Consider the following 8,436-nt stretch of genomic DNA (forward strand, 5'->3'; position numbering starts at 1 on the left):
CCGGCCAGGTGTGGGATATATTCTCCTGGTGTGCCTGTTTGCTTAAACGCAGTATTGTGGTGGGAGTTACCCAATTTTCCAGGTGTTGTGTGTTTCAGTTCCCCTGGCTAGGAAAAGTGATTCCCTTCCCCCTTGCGCTTCCCAGGTGAGGCGATGCCTCGCCCTGCTTCAGCTCTCGCTGGTCAGGCTGCAGCAGCTGACCAGCACCTATTGTCTGGCACTCCCTAGTGAGATGACCCCAGTACCTCAGTTGAAAATGCAGAAATCACCGGTCTTCTGTGTCGCTCGCGCCGGGAGTTGGAGACTGGAGCTGTTCCTATTCGGCCATCTTGCTCCGCCCCCCAGTTTTGAGAACAAATTTTAAATTAGTTATAGCACAGTCCATAATAATGTAATGATATTTTTTCCTATACAAAAACACAAAGTCCTGTATCTAAATAAACCTGAGTCAAAAATTTGGAAAATAGAGAGAGATTGACCTTCCTTTCAGTAAGAAGCCAAGCAATAGACCCTGTGGAGTGCTGTCATCAGCTGTGGTTCTTTTGTGAACCCATTAGATTGTATGTGAAGGGAGAGTTATTTATGTAACCAATAAGATTATTTCAGAAATTTTCTTTCATAGAGCCATCTTCATGTAATGTTATTTGTTTCTTTCTTCTTTCCATTTTTTTTTTTTTCTGTTTTTGCTTGCACAAAATTTATCCATTACCTTTAAAGGGCAAAGCAAAGTCCAAATACTGAAATACAAGTATGTATATAAACATTTACTATCAATAATTCTGTATAATTTACAGTGACAAAGACAAGATGTAAACATGCTTGAGTATCTCTACTTATCTGAGACAGTGGGAGAAAGCATCATAATTTATAGATTTCCATAACCACGTAGATTATGATAAAAATTGCCTAAAGGAAATAGAAGATGTATTTTACTGGAGAGATACTGAACAACTAAAAAATAACTAAACACATATACTGAATTATAATGTCTTTTATCTTCTTAGGGTTCTATATGTATTCATTCAATTTCATAATGTTACACTCAATTACAACAATATTTGTTTATAATATAATTCACTGTTTCTATACACAATTGAAATTATTCTTTTGTAGGTAGATTCTTTCGTAGAGTTGTAGGTAGATTTTTATAAAATTGCAAGTATTTTAACAAGGTCTTTCCATTTTGATGCAATAGTGACTTCTGTTGACCTGTCATTCTGAGGCTAAATCATGTGTTCCTCTCACCAATTCACCCAAACATAATGACAGAGTGAAAACAAAATACCTCTAACAGCAAATCTTTGGAAAAAGGGCAAAATGAGAAAAAAAAAAAAACCACTTCATAGCATACTGTCAATTATCAAAAGACAGGGGTAAAACAACAATACAAAACATCTTATGACCAACAGAAGAATATGTGCATGTAAAAGAATTTTGTTTGCCTCTTGATTTGCTTCCTGGGATTATATTTATTAGATGTTTACTTTTTATGAGGTCATAAATTAGGGGCAGATGTTGGACAGATATGTGTTTTCTCTAGTAATGAGCTTCATCTAGAATCATGGTAAGCTGGATTTCTTTCAAGTTCTATAAACTGTTTTTTAGTTTGTTTCTTTGTTTGTTTTTTAAAATAAAACACCAGACATCTGATCATGGTCTTTGTGGTCTTATCACTACAAATGTGAGCCATATACATATAATTTTAAGTATTCTATTAGTTACATGAAAAATAAAGAATTAATGGTAAAATTAATTTTAGTGATATATTTATCTAACCCAATGAACCCAAAATAGTATCATTCAATATGTAATCAATGCAAAAATTATTGATGACATTTTAACTTATGTGTACAGGTTTTTGAATTCTCATGTGTTTTGTACAGTTAAAGAACATTTCCTGTGCTCAATAGCCACATGGATTAGTCAGTTCTCACATTGCAATAAAAATCACCTCAGACTGGGTATTTTACAAAGAAAGGAGGTTTAATTAAATCACAGTTCTGCAGGCTGCACAGGAAACATGGCTTGGGAGGCATAAGGAAACTTACAATTATGGTGTAGGTGAACAGGAAGCAGACACATCTTACATGGCTGGAGAAGGAGGAAGAGACAGCAAAGTGAGAGGTGGTGCACACTTTTAAACAACAAGGTATCATGAGAATGCACTATCATGACAGCAGCAAGGGGAAAATCCTCCCCTAGGATCCAGTCACCTCCTAACAGGCTCCACCTCCAACATTGGAGATTATGATTCGACATGAGATTCGGGCGGTGACATAAATTCAAACCATATCACCACATCACTAGAGTATCAAACAGTGCAGAGAGATCAAATTTCCCCATTTCCCTAGATTCCATTTTTATTCCTTGCTCTTGCTCAAGATTTGCTCTCAATTTTGCTGTCAATAACTTTATCTCGGAGCAGAAAGATGAGTCCTTTTGCGTTTCTGTTAATGTAATGCAAAAAGATATGAGCCACCACACCCAGCCAGTTCATTATATTTTACTTCCAAATTTATCAGGGCCATACAGTACACATATGTATGAATAAGAGGTATAGTTTTCCACTATCCTTATTTGATGAAAATTAGTAGACGGGTTATCTCCATATAACAAAGAGTTACATGGAAATTTTTTTCCCTCTCCCCACTCTTCCACTACAATTGCAGTACTAGGGACCCAAAGTATTTCCCTCTGATATGAGCATCTTAAAATTGTTTTCCTAGATCATTCACAAATATGTAATCAACACAGCATAAATGAGACAGTGAATGTGTCAGAACTTAGGACAAGTTCAGGCTTCATAATTAAGGGATACATAATTATCTGGCCTGTGTCCCTCTCAGATTATTGGCCATAAATCAAAAAAAAAGAATGCTGTTTTATATGTGCCTTTATAAAGACCATTGCATAACAACTTTTTGGCTGCCAGAAGTATTCAACCAACTACAACATTTTAAAACATTTCTTCACAGTGTTCTAAACCTCAATCCTCAGTGATTACTATATCCCAAATCAAGTCAATAATATGTTTGTCACCTACCACCTTCTGTGTCCATTCACTTATGTGTTTTCTGTATCGCACAAGGTACTTTTGGTTGAAAATAAGAAATCCACCTCCAACTTTGCTACTTAAAGGGTTTGGAACAAATAACTGCAATTCCCAGTGATAAGGACAAGCTAGGAAAAGAATGGATTCAATAATACAAAATCAAGTATTCAGGTTCTATCTTTCCCTCTATCTTTTGGTTGAGTACTCTTTGTTAGAAATGATCTATGTCATGAAAAATTGAAGTTAGAGATCTGTGTTTAACACATTCACAACTTAACCATCAGTCAGTCCACTTGTGTAGCTAAAAGGAATACCTGAGGCTGGGTAATTTATGCAGAAAAAGAGATTTATTTGTCTTACAGTTCTGCAGGCTATACAAAAAGTATTGTGCCAGCATTTGCTTCTGTTGAGAACCTCACGCTGCTTCCACTCATGATGGAAGGTGAAGGGGAGCCAGCATGTACAGAGATCACAAGGAAAAAGAGGAAGCAAGGAGGGAGGTAGACACACCAGTATCTTTGTAACAAGCAGCTCTTGTGAAAACTAATAGAGCAAGAACCTCCCCCACACCCAGTGAGGGAATTAATCTATTCATGGTGGATCTGCCCCCATGACATAAATGCCTCTCATTAGGCCCCACCTCCAATCTTGGAGATCAAATTTCAACATGATTAAATTTCAACATGAAGTTTGGGGGTGGGGAGGAGGGTAACAAATATCCAAACCATAGCACCATCTCTATGAAAGGAATCTTGTCTTCCAGGCATCCAACTATCAATCTAGATCAGTTCTATTTAGTTGCTTGTTCATTCAAGCATCAAACAGGTATGGTATAAAGACAGGTACTCATTGAATGTGCCAAATCCATAATGGTTCTAGAGGTATAGACAGAAAACAATATATAATCTGCTAAAAGAAGCTTTCACCTTAGGACATAAGCTTCTACATTATTTACTTGGCCTGATTGTTCAAGGTAAAATATCTTAGGAGAATTATTTTTTTTATTACATGAACTCACAACAATTCTAATTAATTGTCTTTTTTTCCCTCCCTGTTGTATACATGTGTGATAAGGTTATATGTTGCCTGTAAACTCATGTGTTCTTCTAGGTACCTCAATGATCTTTTGCTGTTGATGTTGCTTCTTCTTTGATGGTTCTTTCCCTTGGGAAGTCATACAAACATAAGCCATAAACTAACTTAGGCAAAGATTATCAGAGGGGAACTAGAGAAAAAACACTGTATACTCTTTTAATTTTCAAGTTTTAAAGCTGTTGTCCAAGTGTAAAACAAAAAATATTTTAGAACTGATCCAGGTCATTTATTTCCGCTCTGAGATCAAAAATTCCATGGACTTCAAAATGGGTTTAAAGGGAAGACTGGACTATGTGTGTAGTAATCATGAAAAAACTCACAGCTCCACTTTCACAAGCACCAGTTTTCACCAGGAATGTCGTGGGAGCCATTGTCTATAAACCAGCAGTCTCCATCCAAGAGCTAAGTACCTTAACTTTGCCAAGGCTATCTTAAGTCTAGATGTCCCTACCTGGTGTCTGACTTCCCTCTGTGGAAATTTACATTTCATTCAACAGTGAAGCCTGCACTTGTCCTGAAATATGGCTCATTCAATGTTTCATTTATGCTGGGTAGACTGCATATTTTCCAATGATCTAGGAAAACCTTTTAAGACACTCATAACGGAGGCAAAACTGTGGATCCCTAGGAATGCAGTTGTAGTGGAAGCACGGAGAGGGAAGAAAAACTCTCCATATAACAGAGTTACATAAAGATAACCTTTTACTATCTCCCATCAAACATGGAGAGTGAAAAATATACCTCTCTTTTATGCATACATGTAGTGTAGGACCCTAGCTATTTTGGAGGTAAAATATAATGAACCTCAGGGAGAGCGTCTTCCAGCTTGATCTGAACTATCTTTTTAAAAACACCGTTGTAAAAACACCGTTGTTGAAATATTCATCAGGGTTAAGATAGAATGTTAATATAAATGAGATTCTGAAATTAAAAAATAATTGTCCTCTCCAAAGGTCACGTCCTCATCCTGAGGACTTCAATATGCATATAGATGATATATCAAAACCTCTGCCTGAGTATTCTTGCATTTTAAACATCAATTATATTTTCTTCTACTCCTTTAGATAATCTAATTTTTGTCATATTTCTTCTGAAAGTTTAAACTATTCTGATGTCTGAATACAATGACCTATTCTTTAGATTTCCTAACTTTCTTATTTTCCATATGTTTACATCATCATCATTATCTTCTAATTTTGTCACTTTCTTTTTCTCCTAATCAATCTTTTCTTAATATGTTTTCATTCCGAAGGTAGCCTAGATTGCACTTTTCTATTTTCTCTTTCTATCTTACTTAGTTGTCTTGTTGCCTATAGGACACATGTTTTTCCAAATCAAGCTCAAGTCTAGGAACAATCTTCCACAAGGCATTCTATAATTCTACTTTTGTGGAAAATCCTACTGAAGAAATACATAAACAAAGTCATACACCAACATCCACACCTACTCACACCCACTTCCATCCACCCTCTACCAAACCACACACTCAAATAAAGTAATAAATTTATTTCATTTTCTCTAATCTTAGAAAAACTGGTACATCACTTAGCCTTTGATATGGCACTAGGTGGTTATTTATTCTGCATTCTAAAAGAGCCATTTCACTTTCCTGTCTCTCTTTATCAATCTCTTGTCTCTCTGTTCTACCGTCAACTATATCATTTGCAAACACTTCAACACTTCATCAGAAATCAAAGAAAACAGAAAAACTCCAAGTCATTCAATTGAAGCTTCACTTGTTATTTTCTCCCACTTACAAAACAAATTTCTATCACCTATTATCCTTTTCATCTTCCCTTCTTTCATTATTGGTTAATATCTTCATCTCTCCTCTAAGTTACACAACTTCCTGCATGGATTCTTAAATGTTTCTAACTTAAACAAACAAGCAAAAATACATCCAACACAAATGCTTCTCTTTAGTAAGAACACCCCAGTTGGTTTGTTGCAAATAAGTTACAGGCACAACTGGAAATATTGGCCCTCAGTCTAAGGAGTATCCTGATGGAATTTAGAATAGTTTGGATTTCCTGGGCTAGATGCCTGCATCAATTTATGGTTTTATGGGAGTTTCACAAAATGCATCCATTTCTGTAAACATGCTCTATGGTGAGCATAATGGCATCAGGAAATTGTGCTCAATGTGATTTTTAAAAAGGCTATAATAATCAGAAACTTACTTTAGCAGCCAGCTGCACAGAGCACTACTATTGATAATAGACAGGAGTTCCATCCATGGAACTGCTCAAGAAATGTGTATTCTAGATGCCAGGAAGACTGTTCTTTGTTCCTTGGAGGCAGTAAATCTAGCTGGGAGGGCAGGGTAATTTCATGACTAAAGTTTCTTTATCAAGAATAGAATATATCCATTTAAAACAAAATCTAATATGTTTTGAGAATAATGTCATGTTTGTCATTTTGTAAAATTAAATACTGAAAGGATTTCATTGTTATGTTTGATTCAAATACAATTTCAATAGTTTTCTGTATTTTATTTTTAAATGTAAATCTATAACACAAATAAAGTGAGATTTACATTTTTTCAACAATCTCTAAAATGTTTCCCTAAATCCCCTAACGTTTTCTCCAGTGTGCTTTACAAATACTATCATTTTGTGGTGTGTTACATTGTAGAAAAGTTGCACAACACTATCTTTTTACTTCACTTTTCAACTTGCTTTTTAATTTTTTTATTATACTTTAAGTTCTGGGGTACATATACAGAATGTGCAGTTTTGTTACATAGGTATACATGTGCCATGGTAGTTTGCTGCACCCATCAACCCGTCATCTACATTACATATTTTTCCTAATGCTTCTGAACTTCCTGTTTAATGTTCAACCTTCCATAACTAGTCATTCATAATCATTACTCGGTTACAAAATAATTTGAGATCGTCAGTAATTTTCTGGTTGTCAAAGCTAATGAATGGTGCTAGATATACTATATAATATAATCTCTCTTAACCTTTCAGCACCATCTACTACTGTAGCCTTGAAGAAAAAAAAAAAGCAGCTTTTACTTTTGTGGCACCATTTTAACTCCTAATTTCCTTGTCATTTTTTTCCAGCTCCCCTGTAGATTTGTTTTCCTTAATTTGCTCAATGGATGTTGTATTATCCAGTTTCCTTTCTGTTATCTTTGCTCTTTAAAAATCACCTACGTATTGATGATTTGACATTCTTTCTCTCCAATTCAAAATTTTCTTGAGTTCCAAATATGTGAAAGGTGATTTTTAAACACACATATTTACCTGTGTTTCTGAGGGTTACCACCAGCTCAAAATGCCAAAAGTAAATTTGCCATATATTTCTAATTAAATGTTCTTCTATTTTATTTCCTCTGTCAGTCAAACCAAAACCATGGGTTTCTCTTTGACTTTTTAATCTCCTTTGCACTTGATATTCAAAGTAATCTGTTTGTAAATTCTGCTGCTTTACTATTAATAAATCCTTTCAGTATCCTACAAAATAATCCCTTTATATTTTTGCAAGCAATTATTTCTTCCTATTAATCTCAGAGCCTCAGGGTCTGTTCGTCATACTGATGCTAAGATATTCTTTATAAAACTCAAAATTCTTCTTGTAACGGTTGTAGTGATTTTTCATGAAATCCTTATTCCTCGTATCCAACCTCTGAAACATAATATGTGAAGCCATTTATAGACTAATGATTTTCAAACTCATTAATCTCTTATACAGATGATTTATCCTCAAAGTTTTTGTCTTAGTTGTATGAAACTTATTGAAGATAAACAAGTTCGTAATAGTCTCTGATGCCTCTGAGTTCTCACTCAGCCTGGAATGACCTTAGTGATTAATCCTCACTCTCAGGTTTATATCATTATCTCCTGCGCTGTAAAATGGCTCAAAGTCATCTCTTGTGACTTGTGGAAATAAAGTCTTTGATATCTACATAAACCTTCTTCTTTGTGTTTCTAGTAGTTTCCTGATCATTCTACATTATAAATGTCTATATCCTCCTTAGTTTTTGGAAGATAAGAACTTTGAAATTTCATGTAAGTATTCTTACTGGGAGTATATGGCATAAAATATAATAGTGATTGAAGTATAATGTATCTAAAAATGAAAGAAGATATTATATTTCTGCTAAAGTCAAGTATATTACTTTATAAGGTTGGTTTTTGTTGATGTTCTCACTGTTTTGCTTTTGTCATCATCTTATTATCTTATGTCATTGTAGCAAAAAAGCTACCCCTTAAAGAATAGTAAAACACAAATATATTAGAAAGTGATTTAAGATACAATTAAAGATACAATACCTTTAA

Source organism: Rhinopithecus bieti, unplaced genomic scaffold (assembly GCF_001698545.2).
Source record: "Rhinopithecus bieti isolate Rb0 unplaced genomic scaffold, ASM169854v2 scaffold_5406, whole genome shotgun sequence".
Classification (NCBI taxonomy): Eukaryota; Metazoa; Chordata; class Mammalia; order Primates; family Cercopithecidae; genus Rhinopithecus; species Rhinopithecus bieti.